At 35.0% G+C, this 17,707-nt stretch overlaps 1 long non-coding RNA gene across 1 annotated transcript in view; it reads left to right on the plus strand.

Moving 5' to 3' along the window:
* Positions 1-417: 417 nt before the first annotated feature.
* LOC139132039 (uncharacterized) overlaps positions 418-17,707 on the plus strand; it is a 53,844-nt gene continuing 36,554 nt past the window's right edge. The window contains exons 1-2 of the long non-coding RNA XR_011552246.1: positions 418-539; positions 3,126-3,340. This is a non-coding gene — a long non-coding RNA (uncharacterized lncRNA). The remainder of the gene's footprint in view (positions 540-3,125; positions 3,341-17,707) is intronic.

The following is a 17,707-nucleotide window of genomic DNA, read 5'->3' on the forward strand; positions in this document are numbered from 1 at the left end:
GAAATAAAGCATCTACCTCAAAAAAATTACATCGACCGGTCGGAAATACCTTCAAACTTTCAAATCTTTACTCTGGTTACAGCATTTCTTTCAAATCTGCCGGTTATGGGCGATAATTAACTGTCCGGCAAGTACTCGCACTTGCATTGCCACTTCGCCATTTTGAATAGCTTTTTTACTCCCGAAAGCCTTTGCAAGTGGACGAGTGACCCTGTGAAGAGTTTGTTTACAAATGTCAGATGGCGGGATTTACAAGCATAAACTTTCCCATCGTTTACGTTGATTGCCTTATTGCCAGATAGCTGAAGTTGTATTCACTGACAGTATAAAATTTGCCTAACGGTTAACGGTTGAATTTAGCGGGTGTTGGGTCACGGGGTCACTCTTCCACTCGCAAAGGCTTACGGGAGTAAAAAAGCTATTCAAAATGGCGAAGTGGCAATGCAAGTGCGAGTACTCGCCGGACAGTTAATTATCGCCCATAACTGGCAGATTTGAAAGAAATGCTGTAACCAGAGTAAAGATTTGAAAGTTTGAAGGTATTTCCGACCGGTCGATGTAATTTTTTTGAGGTAGATGCTTTATTTCGTTTGTTTCGGGCCACCGGTCGATTTTTCCACGTCATACCTTGGTATTGTTATACAGTACCGAGGTTCGGCCTTCGGCCTCACGGTGCATGCAGTGTCCGTCACTTCCCATCCGACGACGATCTAGGAAACATTCCGTACGCCTGTGGTTTTGTCCATGGCAATCAGCAGAGCTGTGGTGGGAGGCCGTATAACGCCGGGAACACACGTCATCGTACGCAGGGCTAGGCCACAACATACTTCCAAGAGCGATCTATCGTAAAACATCGTACTGCAGGTCAACATACACATCACCCATTCATAGGCCTACAGGTACACAGATCAACGAACAAAAAGGGAGAGGCAATCTGCTTGAAACCATGAAGTAGTCCGTTTGTGTCTGAATTCATTGAGGCGCGTGTTCAGTAACCGTTGATCAAGTTTTTCGTTCAGTAGTAAGAATCGTTTATTCATTGTTGACATCGTAATCGATCCGATGTACACAACAAATGTTTGATCGTTTGCACCTTTGCGCGTCCCCTCGTGATTGGCAGCTGTTTGAATGCTTTCATCTATTGTTTGTTGGACGCTTCGAACACAGCATCGAAGCAGTTTGGGCATAAAAAATCAACTTAAAATGGAAAAAATGAGAGAATTTCGCCAACAGGGTGATGCCACAAGTATTCACAAAACGTAATATGTTGGAACAGTGCTTTAATTTACACCATGGTTGTTGAAAGATCCAGATTTTCGGGAGCATTCGTTGACGTTGTTACCATGTGCCACTCATGTTGGATTATGAACCCCAGGGAGATAGGGGTATTTATAGGCTCCCCCTGCCTTTAATGCGTGCTACCCATTGTGGTCCCCATTTCCATCCCCTTCCCGCGACGACGCAAGGCCTTGTGTACTCAACATTCGAAAAATTAACGTATCAGCTTTATTTGCACTCAAATCATAAATAGTAACCTTTCTTGGGTAAATTACCCGAAATTGACGAATTTCGTGAAAAAGAAATGTAGTTCATCAGGTTCATGTATTCCAGTTTTATTAGACATATAACCGATGCACCCTGTTTGCTTAGTTTAAGCTAGACTATAACGCTAAACTTGGAGCGCTCACAACCGATAAAATTAGCAAGGAAGTTTGACACTGTTGGTTGCCATTTTTTCCATTTCCTTATTTACTCGCATTTAACTATAATGATTATATTTCATGGACGACAGACAGTCACAGCTGAATTTCTCAATCCACACGCGCGTTGTTACAGCGGCTGGATATTCGCACCTTGCCATAGACTCACAGGCGCTTCTTAGCTGGGTAGTCTGCTAAGGAGATCGATTTTCGGATCGATCTATTAGTCCCGTAGTCGATATGCCCGCCACTGTGAGTATTTAGGTTGCAGTGGCGGGCATATCGACTACGGGATCAATAGATCGATCCGAAAATCGATCTCCTTTGCAGACTACCCAGCTAAGGAGCGCCTGTGCCTAGACTGTCTAGTGGGCGAGCACTAAATTTTGGGTCCTCAAAGCAACGGTTAATCTTATGGAACTCTATTACGTAACACTGTCTACGGCCATGAAAGGTCAAACTGCACGATCTGAGTATACCGTCAATTCATTTACAAATATAACGGTAATGCAGTTTTTGGTGGATAATGCGGATCGTTGATGGCAGTTTTATATGTTGAACACAACAAATTTGAAGTCGGCAAACTAATTATTTGAACTGTGTGAAGTTACGCAATTTACGGCCAACCATCTCGGGTCCGTGCTCTCTGAGTATGTAATGTATCCACGATATTGCTACGTTTACCTGAGGTTCCGTTCTTCTGTGCCATTACGAAACCGGTGGCGCTCCTGTTATCGATTCAATAGTTTGAACCCGCAGTGTATTTTGAAAAGAGCTGCCTCCGCCCAGATATAATATTTCAGGTCGATTCGACGTCACTAGAATACGGAAATGATGTACGCAAGTACATTACTGAGAAGAAAAACTTGAGCCATGAGACAAGAGACGACAGTTTTGCGACACAATTTACCCGTCTTAATAATTTACGCAGAGGTTAAAGATCACACCCAGAAAACACGTTAGACGGACTTTTTCCTGAAAATTGAACGTGTCACAGTTTAAAGTTGGCAAACTGTCGCGGCGAGAGGGGTCTGCTTAAGTCGGGCGTAGTTTCAGCGAATAAAATTGCGCAGGGTCTACAATGATGTCAAACTAAATACATATAAAACCTTGACATATTGAGAAACTGGGCTGTGACTTCAGTAAGTATAATGTACAACACTGTCAAAAAGTTTCACAAAGTCATTCAAACTCCAATGATGGCGTGTTTAAGATTCTCGTCCATCGCTTTATCAACAGATTAAATTAACTTGTGTTACGTTACGTAGATTTATATCATGACCAGGTGAAGACTGAAAGATATGTCGCTCAAGGGCGCTTTCTACGCTCCTTGAGCGACGGATCTTTCAGTATACAGGTGAACAAGCTTTGCACCTTCAGTATTACATGAACCAGGTGTGCTAATTAATTATTCATTTCTAACAGTTTAAAAGCTCGCTTGCTGCCACGTCGCCGTGTTCTTCTGTCATTGCTGAGATCAGCGTGAATCGAGGTCATTTAACTATCACTATCTGATGTGGAATATAGATGCAAGTTCAGTATACCTGTTCTACGTGCACTTGGAACATAATTTGGGGACCGTTACGGTCTGCCTACTGTTACTAAGAATCGTGGTGGACATTCAAAGAAGTTCCGTTCCGGTGAGTGTGCTACCATGAACTAAAAAGTCCTATCGGTAGGAAATTTGTGCAATTATTATATGCGGGCCATTGACTGAACCTATATGCTAGTGTCGAGTAATCGTGGGTTGTCGCATATGGCGCTTAAATCGGTTGAATTCAACGATATCAAAGGTAAAAAAGGGCTACACCTTGAGGATGATCTTCATTACCGAAACATTGACGCCAAACTACCTATAAGGCTTCATTATACTGATCTTAAACCTACAGAAACTGTAGAAAAATATCCATATTAACGAACTAGCTTCACACTTGTTGCTCTACGGTGAGGCGGTCGGCGATTTTTTTATTTTTGAGACCTTTGCCGAACGTACGCACGGCATTGTAGCGCTACTGGGGAGCGAGGTCGCAGAAACAATCCAGATATGAACTGAAAATGCTCACGTGTTTCATTATATATTGCAGTTATGTGTAAATTTGAACCTTTGCCACATGTTTGCAACTTCATTGAAAGTGTTATGATCAACATAATGAATAATATTCACAACAGATTAATTCTAAATCCAAGTATATATCCCCAATCAGGAAAGTTCATTAAAATATGCAAATAAGCAATTGTCTGAAATGTTCTCATTAAATATGCAAATTATGAATTTGCTGAAGTAAAAATGTTAATGACTTTTGATAATATCGTATCATAGTATCTTTAATGTACAAAGCAATTCATCAGCTTTGGTCTAGTCAAGACATAAATACCCTTAATTATAGGAAAATTCATTAAAATTGTAAATAAGGAATTGGCTAAAGTAAAAATGCTTAGTGACTTTCAATGTTGTACATAGTATCTTTAATGTACATAGCAAATTTCATCAAATTTGGTCTAGTCAATAAAGATAAATATCCCTAATTAGGAAAGTTCATTAAATATGCAAATTAGGAATTGGCTGAAGTAAAAAGTTTAATGACTTTCAATAATGTTGTTTTATAGTATCTTCAATATATGTAGCAATATTCATCAACTTCGGTCGCGTCAATTCAGATATATATCCCTAATTAGTGAAGTTCATTAAATATGTAAATAAGGAATTGGCTGAAGTAAAACTACTTAATGATTTTCAATAATGTTATATCATAGTATCTTCAATTTACATAGTGAGTTTCATCAACTTTGGTCAAGTGAATTCAGATATATATATCTAATTAGGAAAGTTTATTAAATATGCAAATAAGGAATTGGCTGAAGTAAAAATGTTTAATGACTTTCAACAATGTTATATCATAGTTTCTTTGATGTAAATAGCAAGTTTCATCATTTTTGGTCAAGTCAATTCAAATAAATTTCCCTAACCTCAAAAGTTCAAAAAATATGCAAATTAAGAGTTTGATGAAGTAAACATGCTTTAATGACTCTCAATAATGTTAAACCACAGTATCTTCAATATACATACCAAGTTTTGTCAATTTTGATCGAGTCAAATCAGATACATATCCCTAATTAGGAAAGTTCATTAAATATGCAAATTATTCAGTACCTTTTATGTTCTCTTAATATCTTTCACAGCTGATATATCTTGGTGTGATCAACATTTTTAGCAAATCTCATCAAATTGTGTGCTGTCGTTGTCAATATATATGTTTTTTCTAACATCATAAATTATGCAAATGGGCAAAAAGTGAGCAAGCCACACCCAACAAAACCACACTGTGCTCCCATTTTACAGAAATACTAACAACTACTACACATGACATTGCAGCATACAGGATGATTACTCAGAAGTTCCATTGCAAGTGCAAATTGATCTTATACCCTAGCAATATGAAATGCTCCAACTCAAAATGACTTTTGGACCTACTTTGAAAGTGATGGGATTGACACTTTCAAAGAAGAGTTTTTGACCAAAAATTACAAAAAAATTCCCCTAACTACAAGTACGTGGATTTCACCATGATTTCCATGGATCCTATTTTGGTCATCCATACGAACAGTTAAATACATTTTAAAGCAGTAGGACTATTAGTTTTAGAAATAATGGAAAAATAGAGAAAAATATCATTAAACAGGAAGTTAAAGGACCATGGGCACACAATAGGGGGATTACTGATGATGCAGCCATTTGCATACACTGGGCGGGAGTTTTTGAATTCCCACAGCATTGCTTTGACTGTATGATAAATTTAAATAATCATGATGGGCATTTTTGTGACATATGCAAAGAGGGGTCAGATGGTCATACAGGGAACACATTTTGAAACATCTGTGTTCTCGGACAAAAAAAAACCAAAACGGAACATTTTTTCAGTTTATTTTAGACTCAAGTTTAGTCTCTGTATATTCACAAACATCATAAGCACGATTCAACGACAATGAATGTCTTAAACATGGCAAAATTATGGGATTCTAGGACCAAACAAGGCACACCCTATCAGTAGCATGGCTTTTTTACATTTGCTCACTTTATGATAATCCGGGTTTTACCGTTTTGTAGGGAAAGTTCCTGTTTAAAAATAGGAAATAGCCAATATCTGCATCACATCAATTCGATTAAACCTGTGTGGCCTAAGGTACTTAGTAACCAAGTATGACAATGGTCAGATGGGCAGTTCCTGAGTTCTTGATTTTTGACGATTTTCACATTTTTTGTCCCTCATTCAAATTTTAACGATGCTGACATGTTCATTTAATATCTACATTATATACAGCACGACTAGACCAAAAATCAGCTCGACCCATGCAGCTGTTTTCAAGATTTTGCTGTGGATGGACATACATACATACATACATACATGCATACATGCATACATACATACATGCATGCATACATACATGCATACATGCATACATGCATACATGCATACATACTACATACATGCATACATAATGGTATATACATATATACTTGTATCTATACATACATACAGACTGACAGACAGACAGATATGCATACATACATACATACATACATACATACATACAAGCATATATGCATACAAACATACATTTATTTTTACGGCTTTTCACCTGCAACAGTGGACCAACCTATAAATATAAGCTTGTTCAACTTGATACTACTGCTTATAATAATATAAACGAGAGTTAATTACATTCTAATTAAAGTAAATATGCCTTGCTTATCAAGATTACATCATAAGTAAAACAACATGTCTGTCAGGTTATAAAGAATCTTCAGCTGGTTATCTTTATCAGTATTTTCACCCTAGTAACCAAGCACTCTCAAATCACCATTGCTATTTTTCAAAAACTACAAAGTAAGTCCTGTTGAATAAGTTGAGACTGTAGGTACTCGGATAAAGTACACTGAAGAGACAAATGTTTGCAACTTAAGAAGTTCAAGGTCATCAAAACCATTATAAAGAATCATTTAACAATTTTATTGCACAGTTTACACGGATTGCATAATTGCTATAAATAGCACAAAAGGAATCTTATAGCCCAGCTTTACCATAAAAACCCTATCACTTTGACCACTCTTTAATTGACTACCCTGTTCTTGTACTCAAAATGTAATGTTGTTTTATCCTTATCAAGTTGACCACAAATGGAAATTGGAACTTTCTCTATCCTTATGCAATTGACCAACGTATCATGTAAAACTTTTTTGAGCAATTTTGTTTTAGATAAAATACAAAGAACAATACATGATGATATTGAATATGTCAAAGTTGGGATTCAGGAAAGTTGCCTCTATATGTTTTAATCATCCATGATGGTAAGCAATTCACTATGAACTGTCAAAAAGGTTGAACTTTCTAATAATTCTACACTAAAATTATTTTAGTTTTGTTGGTTTCCTAATTTAATTCGATTATTTAAAATCATATTAATTATTTTTTCTGGTCAAATTGATAGGGTTTTTACAGTACATGAGTTACATACAATGTAAGTCAAATTCAGTTAAAACATCAATTACCGTCTAACATTGCATCATTCTTATCAATAAATACTACCTAAGCCTGGAACAGTACAATCATAATCTGCTTATTCACACAGGCAGTACTTGACTTAGAATGACCTACTACATTTCACCTGTGTACCAAATTTGAAAGCATGGCAAAAAGTACCAAAACTTTGCAAATTTCGCCTTCAGTTCACCGAGTCACCTTCAGGTCACTGCAAAACCTGCACACCCAATTAGAAATTAATGGCATACACAGTTTCAAAGAAGATTTTTAAACCAAAAATTGCAAAAATTGCCCAAAAATACAAATATACAAATTTTGCCATAATTTTGATGAATTCTATTTTGGGTTATCACAAGGCACCTGCACACCAAATTTTAAAACGATCGGACCATTGGTTCAAGAGAAAGAGAATTTTTACTGAAATGGCCAAAAAAAATTCATTAAAAATAGAAAGCATCAAATATTGACATCAAATATATATGTTTAAATGAGTGGGGCTTAAAGCCATTTCTGGCGATCCCTGGGATCGCCTTTGTTCTGGTCGGTAAGAGAATTATGGAGGTGTGATAGCCTTTTGTTTTCCATTGAAATTATAATCTTGTTTGTAAATTTTCTGATGAGACAATCTGGCGCCAACGAATGCCTTTAAGGTACCTAAAGACCAAATATGACTACGATCAGATGAGTAGTTCCTGAGTTATTGATTTTTGACCATTTTCGCCTTTTTTCTACCTCATTTGCATATCCATGAGACTAAAAAGTTCATTTTAACAACGGCATATCTAGACCATCTAAGGCATCACTACACCAAATTTAAAATCAGCATAAAAAATGCAGCGGTACGGGAGTTTTTGCGATGGACAGACAGACAGACAGACAGACAGACAGACAGACAGACAGACAGACATCTCACATACAGACTTTTTTCAACCATATAACCTCCCAATTGCCATATGTGTATTTCAAATGGGAGCTAAAAACTTATCAGTTCTTAACATTTGCAAACTGAATCTATGTACCAGATTCGATTCTGATCTGATGAGCCGTTTTTGAGATATCGAGCAGACAGACAGACGGACGGACAGACAGACACACAGACAGACAGACACACAGACAGACGGGCATCGCTGCGACATATGCTCACGTGCGTGAACACGTGAGCAAAAAATCACCGACCGCCTCACCACAGAGTTACAAGTTTGTAGCTAATTCATGAGCATGTGTTTATTTAAAACCACATTTGTTAACATCTGTCAAGTCTCTTTGCATATTATCATCGATGTAAAGTTGTATAGACAAAAAAGGTGTTTATAGGATCATGTTTGAACTGCCTAACTTATGTGTGAAATAGTGAGAATGGTGACTTTCTGGCCAACGCCCGAGTGGTTGACCTTACCTTAGATACGTTCAATATTTTATAGAATATTTTTGTCGCAGTCTTGGTGTTGCTGTACCCATATAGGAGAAGACTTGCGCAAAAACTAATTCTCAAGTGAAATAGTTTTTCTAGTGGAAATGACATCGACTAACGTTTAGCATCAAGTTCGGAATCGGATTGTACTACAGTACTGCCATATAATGATGAATGCAACGGTCTAGCAATCGATAGGTGCATATATTTGATATAATGTTCGCGATGGCTTTGAACTTTCCTAAAGCCGGAAAAAAGTAATTAACGAAACATACTAGTATATTGTGATAAACACAAATGCTAAGCGACTATTCTCAAAGTCAAGAAATGTTTTTATTGTATAGTGACAATCTTAGGGCAGTGACAACCCGAGCCCGAGAATAACGTTAAAATGTCATAATGCTGACGGTTTCAAACACGTGAAAAACCAAATGAATTTAGTTATTGCAATGGAAACAATTTTACCATAACAGAGAAATGACTGAGTTGACACATGGCTACCAATTATCAGTCCCTTGGCACGATTTAAGTGAGTCAATAATGCTAATCGATAACTTATTTAGAATTTGTATGAAATATGTGTAGTCACTCTTCAACCTTTTCTCTCAAATAAACATTCACTTCTTAAATTTTTTATCATGTTGAAGTTTGTTTATTTTTACTTATCGCCTGTTAAGAATTTCGTATTTTACGTAGATATGTATAGTGCTTATGACCTACGGAGGATTCTATAGCTATCATAGATACATCATTAAATTCTTGTAAAATGTGAGTGAACGAAGCACTTATTTGAAAATTTCACAACTCTGTTGTCTGTAAATTTTGAAGAAAAAAATCGATGTTTTACCATGTTTTCAAATTATATGTTTTAACCAGATATGAACTGAAAATGCTCACGTGTTTCATTATATATTGCAGTTTTGTGTACATTTAAACTGATGCCACATGTTTGCAACTTCATTGAAAGTGTTCATGATCAACACCATGAACAATGTTCACCATATCATCATCAGATATCCAAATTTATAAAGTACCTGACATGGAAATGCAAAATGACTTTCAATATTGTTGTACCTGGTATCACCAATTTACATAGCATGTTTCACCAACTTGATCAAGTAAATCCCGGTATATACCCCTAATCAGGAAAGTTCAATAAATATGCAAAATTAGGAATTGGCTGAAAAAATTGCTAAATGACTTTGAATAATGTAATCATAGTGTCTTCATGTACATAGCAAGTTTCGTCAACTTTAATCGAGTCAATCAAGGTATATTTCCTTAATTAGGAAATTTCATTAAATATGCAAACAAATTTGCTGACGTAAAAATGTTTAGCGTCTTTCAATCATGTTATATCATATTATCTTCAATGTACATACTTTTCGTAAGTTTCATCAACTTTGGTCCAGTAAATTCAGATAAATATCCCTAATTAGAGAAATTCATTACATATGCAAATTCGGAATAGGCCGATGTAAAAATGCTTAATGACTTTGAATATTGTTGTATCATAGTATCTTCAATTTACGTAGCAAGTTTCGTGAACTTTGGTTGAGTCAATCGAGATATGTATCCCTAATTAGAAAAGTTCATGAAATATGCAAATTAGGAATTACATGAAATATAAATTTTTAATAACTTCCAGTATTGTTATATCATAGTATCTTCAATGTACATAGCAAGTTTCGGCAATTTTGGTAGAGTCAATTCAGATAAATATCCCTAATTAGGGAAAGTTCATTAAATATACAAATTAGGAATTATATTTAATGTCATACTTTAATACCTTTCAAAGCTGATAAATGTTTATGTGATCAACATTTGTAGCCAATCTCCTGAAATTGTGTGCAGTCGTTCTCAATGTATACATGTTTTTTCTAAAATCATTAATTATGTAAATGAGCAAAGTGTATGCAAGCCACACCCACCAAAAACTAATCAGTTCTTGTCATTTGCACCACATTTGATTCTTATCTGATCAGTCGTTTTTGAGTTATTAGACCAACAGACAGACAGACGTCTCTGAGACATAAGCTCACGTGTCTGCACACATGAGCTAACCAGATATGAACTGAAAATGCTCACGCGTTTCATTATATATTGTAGTTGTGTGTAAATTTGAACCTTTGCCACATGTTTACAACTTGATTGAAAGTACTATGATCAACATAATGAACAATATTCACCAGCGATTAATTCTAAAAGGTCATGAAGTTTACAAATATGCAATTAGCTGAAATAAAGATAATAAACTTCTTTGAGTGCTGTCATTGTATCACCACTTTATATGGCAATTGTAATTACCCTTGGCCAAGTTCTTCAAGCCATATATGCTGAACTGTGAAAGCTCATTAGATGTGCAAATTATAAATTAGCTGACATGAAAATGTGAAATGACTTTCGATATTGTTTTAACCTGGTATAATCATCAATGTACATAGCATGTTTTGCCAACTTTGATCAAGTCAATACCAGTATATATTGGTAATTAAAAATTCATTGAAAATGCAAATTAGGAATTGGTTGGAGAAGAAATGCTTAATAACTTTCAATAAAGTTGTATCATAGTATCTTTAATGTATAAAGCAGTTACAACAACTACAATCAATTTAATTCAGATATATATCCCTAATTTGAAAAGTTCATTAAATATGCAAATTCGGGATTGGCTGAAGTGAAAATGCGTAATGACTTTCAAGAATATTGTATCATAGTAGCTTTAATACATGTAGCAAGTTTGATCAACTTTGGTCCAGTCAATTCAGATATATATCCCTAATTAGCAAAGTTCATTAAATATGGAAATTAGGAATTGGGTGAAGGTAAAATGCATAATGACTTTCAATAATGTTAAATCATAGTATCTCAAATATACATACCAAGTTTGGTCAATTTTGATCTAGTCAAATCAGGTATATATCCCTAATTAGGAAAATTCATTAAATATGCAAATTAGCGACTATTTTTCACGTCACCCCTCAATGGTTCCCACTGCTGATATATCTTGGTGTGATCAACATTTATAGCAAATCTCATAAAATTGTGTGCAGTCGTTTTTAATGTATATCCGTTTTTTTCTAAAATCATTAATTATGCAAATGAACAAAACGTATGCAAGCCACACCCACCAAAAATTAATCAGTTCGTGCCATTTGCAAATTGAATCTACGTACCAGGATTGATTCTGATCTGATAAGCCGTTTTTGAGATATCAGACCAACAGACACACAGACAGACAGACAGAAAGACATCGCTGCGACATATGCTCACTTGTGTGAACACATGAGCAAAAAATGGCATGAGAGTCGCACGAAATCTGATGACTTAAAGTAACACTACCTATTGCTGTGATATTGTACTAGAGATGTCATGATTAATTTAAGTGTAATGAACATCAATGTTAAAACATACATATTGCACCCCAATATACTGCTAGGCAAGGGTCAGCTTTAGTAACAATGGATGCTTAAATTTCAGTCATTCTGTAGATGTTTAATTCGCATGAAAGATATCAAAATTTAATTGGTCTTTTTCTGCAATGTTTACAGATCACAACTTGTACTTATTTAGAATTCAGTACTTGTGGGATGAGCATCCCTCTTTTACTGTTTACAAAGACGCATTTCATGCACGATATTTTTCTAACTGTTAATCCCTCACTGCAGTATGGATTAGAGTGATAGATTCTTTATTTCAGTACCATTGGCCTCCGGCCATGAAGTAAAACATTCATTAGCATTATTTTTAAGGATCGCTAGTAAATAACATTATATACAACAGTACAAACATTGGAAACGTTACAGATTGTTTCCCTGGTTAAGCAAGATATTTTCCCTGAATTGTGTGGCATAAAAAATATATCTGCTTAAATTTCTCAAAGTAGCAGTATTACAAGTGGAAAGAAGCATCGCAAATTTATATACAAGCAGTGACTTGTAATAATATGTGGCAATATATTTACATCTTAGATCTCTATACTTTGGGCAGACAAGTAGAAAATGGAACTCATCCTCGACAAGATTCAAATTACACACTTCACATATTCGATCAATTCTAGGAATATCATTCCATCTGCCAGTCTCAAATTTTAAAGTGTGTCCGGAAATTCTAAATTTTGATAATGCTATTTTAAATACAGGTTTATCAATACAGTTCAAATATTGCCCAAAAATAAGTTGTTTTTTAAAGGTTGAATAAGTACTCAGTTTCTTTGCTTTACTCATATCCTCTAGCCATGATTGCATGTCAATATCAATACATCTCTGTTTGAAGATATTTAAAAGAGCAGATTCATTGCTTACCCCTTGTTGGTTCCAGACTTCCCCAAAACCATAACTCTGTAATAAGTGTCTTACACTCTTGCCCAAAAATCGTACCTGTTAACATCAATATTGCTTAACTGAAATTCATAACATTAATTTTGTGGGTAAGTCTTTTTTATCCATTTTACAATTCTGAGCCAATATTTAACAATTCTAAGATAACGTGGTACTCTTAAAGACACTCTGCCCAATTCTCCTCTCATGGCAATAATTGCTGTATTGTGATATAACCTGAGGATATAACGCAGCATACTGTTATGGGTTTTTTCAACATCTGGTGCAGGATGAAATCCCTAAATTTCACAACCATACAGGAGGATTGGCATGATTTTACAGTCAAAATGTTTTAAAGCCATTGATGCTGGAATATTACCAAATTTATATAGACAGCTTTTCAAACTAACAAGAGCCTTATTGGCCAGTTCACTTAGACTTTTCGGGGCTAGAAATCACTGTCCAGTCCATGAAAGAACAATATTCAGGTAACTTTGAAAGGAGGTTACTGTCACTAGTTGCCCATTATAAACCATTTTTCATACTTTTTGAGACTTCCACCCCTTCTAAAAACAATGATTACAGTTTTGTCAGTATTGACAGATAATGTCCATGTATTACAATATTCATACAGCTGATTTAGTGAACGCTGTAAACCAATTTTAGAGCTACTAACAAGGGTTAAATCATCAGCAAATAATAAATAGATGATTTTGAGAAGGCCGATGTCAACCCCAGAAAAATACTCTGTGTTCTGTAATGTTTCTCCAATATCATTGACAAAAATATTGAACAATAAAGGTGACAATACTGAGCCTTGTTGAACACCAAGGCTGCAATTGAAAAAGTCTGTAATTGCATTTGGTTTTCTCACACAGGATTTGACATGTTGATACATTGAGAAAAGTACCTTATACATCTTACCATGTACACCTGATTTGAGTAATTTAAAAAACATACAGTAGTGATCAATCTGATCGAATGTTTTTTCAAAATCAATGAATGCTACATACAGTCGAACCTTTTTTGTGTGCCAAGTATTTAGAAATGATTGTATGAAGAATATACAGGTTATCTGAAGTACAGTAAGCTTTGCGAAAACCTGCTCGCTCGTCCACTATAGGATAGTTATTATCTATCCAATGGTGCAATCTATTGTCTAAAAAATATTACAGAAAATCTTACCCATTATTGGCAGCAGAGTAATTCCTCTATAAATACTTGCAAGATCTCGGTCTCCTTTTTTAAAAATGGGAGCAATAACACCTTGTGACCAACATGAGGGGAAAACTCCAGAATCAAAGACAGAATTAAAAAGTTTACACATCATCATTCGTGCTATATGTGGACAATTCTTATAAAATTCTGAAGAAAATGCCATCAATGCCAGGAGCTTTGCCAGCCTTGAGCTTGTTAATACATGTGTCAACTTCATCTAAAGAAATTACAGCATTTAAAGACTCAAGATCAGCAGATTCATTTCTTAGCTCTAGCTCAAAGTTGTCAACAAAATCTGTAATTTCATCATACAATTGATGATAATTATCATTAGGTACACTTGGTGTATTCAATTATGTTGCAAAGTACTGATACCAGTCATCAGTATTTATATTACAAGATGGCGGGGTAGACCTCCCCTTTACCAATGACCAAAAATACTTGGAATTTACTTGTCTGGCTGCACAAACTAATTTATCTAAATTAGAACTATTATAATCTTTCTTTTTGTGGGCGACCAACTTTCTGTACTCACGTTTACACTTTATAAGTTCTTCTAAATTACACAAGGATCTATTATTTCTAAATCTGTTTACCCGTGTACTTAAAATACGTTTAGATTTTCTACATTCGGTATCAAACCACGAGTTTTCAAAACACGATTTTCCACTTTATCTAAAACTACACTCATTTGTACGTTTCATTCCAACCGCCGCTGTCTGAAACATTTTCAAAAGACTATCAGCAGCTTGTTCTATATTCAATTCATCAACAAGAGCATGAAAATCACACATCTGTCTTCTAATTTGAATAGAATTCCAATACTCAAGGTAATTTGCATGTTTGTCATTTTGCCATACATACTTCACAATGGGCGTGGTAACATCTGTATTTGTGGAGTCATCAATGGTGTTCAAAGTTACATTGCTCAAACCTGACTGATTTTGCTGAGGCATATTCACATCAAAATCGAAACAAGAGGTTGATGGTCTGATTCTATTCTGGTATCTACATAAAATTTAACAATATTACAAAAATGACATGGCTGTGCAAGGAGATAATCAATGACACTTGACCTCTATCAGTTATAAATGTGATATCACCACTACCCAGTTCTTTAAAAACCTACCATTAACAATACGTAAGTCTGTGGTTTTACAGAACTCGAGAAATCTCTTTCCAGCAGAATTACAAGTATTATCTCTTTTAATACGAACAGGAATATTTACATCACCATCAATCAAAATTGCTTTTTCAGGACACACATATTTTATTACACAATCATTTGGAGTGTCGGGTCGTTGGCTGTACGGGCATTAAAATAGCCTACAACATATAACTGAGAATTAGGAAATTCACTGGCAAATCTAGCCAAATCGTGCTCTAAAATCTCAAAAGTGCATTCAAAACTATTATTTCCTGTATTATCTGGCGAAATATACACAACAGCTAACATTTTTTAGGTATATTTACAGAGATCGCTCATGACAGTGAAAAATACTTGCACACAAGATCAGGCCAGAGAGTAACACATAAGACAAGGAGACTTAAAAAATTATCAGGAATTTTTGAATTCATGCATATGACTTTGATCAAATATTAAAGAAAAAAGATGGGGTCAACATGCTTGATTTTCTAAATTTTCACGTTCTTGTCATAAAATAATACAAAGTAAAACTTTGAATAGTAAAGACTAAATGAAAAATATGTTGCTAAATTTGCCATTAATACACCAAAAATTTCAGAGATTAAAACATTTATCTGATGGAATATTTTAACCTGCTGGTATTGTCAATTTTCAGTAGCATCTAATTCATATATGTCTTGTACTTTTGAGGCAACTTTTTGGTAGGTCACTGTGCTCAGTTTTTTTTTTTTTTTTACAATATGGCAATTAGCCAGAATTCACAATTTGCCTACTATCTCATGATCATCATTTCGTGTGCTCTTCGGCAGGAGCAATTGATCTGGCCAGAGTTGGATTAACTCAAGTTGGCTGAGAAAACTTGCCTTAGGAATATTCCTTTACAAACTGTTAATAGCAGGTAGTGTTGAACGCCTGCAAGCGGAACAGCGCAATACGTGTTTATATTTTCTGCGCGTACATCCTTTACAAACATTATGATAGTTTGGGGGCGGGGGGCGACTTGAAAAATTTTGATCATATAGAGGGGGCATTTGAAAACATTTTGGGGTATTGAGGGGGGGATATGAAAAAAATTAGATTTCAACTGCGATTCCTTCAGCCCTTCTAAATTGTTATTTGTGAATGCAGCCTTAGTAGTTTTGTGTTACGTAGACGTAGAGGCAAGTGAATATAAAACCCGAGGTCAAGTAAATACTGCAACTGATCTCTATGTGACTTTTCTTAATTTAGTTCAGTGTTTCGCTGCAGCTAGATACGGTCGTAGGGAGCATTCAGTTATTATGGCCAGGTTGGGCCGGCAAAATCAAGGGGTCACCTTTAATTTGAAAACTGCAGGGGGTCATGTATTTTTCAAACATCTTAGAGGGGTCACTTAATTTTCATAAGAATCCCTCCCGTCAAAAAGCAGTTTCAGTGTTCAGAAATATTTTGGGCGATAAAAATGATTCGCTGCATGATTTCATTCTCTGAAGTCATTTAACTGAAAATCTGAACAAAAGTATAATTATCTGTCACATGAATATCTTGACTTGGAAACTCTGAGACTTGTCTCATTGTAAATCGAGCTCAATGAGAGCAATGAACAATTCATATTACTTACATATTAGAGATATAGCAAGTTTGTCGGGGATATTATTTATCAGTTTCAATTATTAAACACTATAAAAGCACAAAATTAATTTACTTTAGCATTGTAAGAAAATTATTCATAGACTCCAATGTATAGTGAATCAACATTTTGGTGGATTTCCAAAATCAAATTTATTGCAGACATATCAACCTTAAGCATACTAGTCTAACAAAGTACTTTAAAATGAATTATCAAATGTCCATAGATACAGATTTAGATTAAAATTCAGTTTCCTCATAGACTACAATGTATAGTGAATCAACATTTCGGTGAAATTCCAAAATCCAATTTCTGGTGATAACATCCATTTTTTTTCCAAACTAGTCTGATCAAGTACATTAATATTAATAATCGAGAGTACATAAATACAAAGGTTTACCTATTTTTATATGTACTGGAAAAATATTATTCATAGTTTCCTCATAGACTCCCATGTATAGTGGATAAACATTTTCAGTAAAATTCCAAAATCAGATTTCTTGTACGCATAATATGCACCTTTAACCATCATATTCTAATCAAGTACAATTATGTTAATTATTCAACGTCTGTATATGAAAAAGTATAGCAAGTTTTTCATTGGAAAAAATTATTCACAATTGTATCTTAGACTCCCATGTATAGTGGAAGAACATTTTTGGTGAAATTCTAAAGTCAAATTTTTTGTCCACATACCAGTTGTAATAAACCTATGGATGCATGGCTGGATTTCTGCATGTCTCGATATGTATCGAATACCGAC

This window comes from Ptychodera flava, chromosome 4, assembly GCF_041260155.1.
Source record: "Ptychodera flava strain L36383 chromosome 4, AS_Pfla_20210202, whole genome shotgun sequence".
Taxonomy (NCBI): Eukaryota; Metazoa; Hemichordata; class Enteropneusta; family Ptychoderidae; genus Ptychodera; species Ptychodera flava.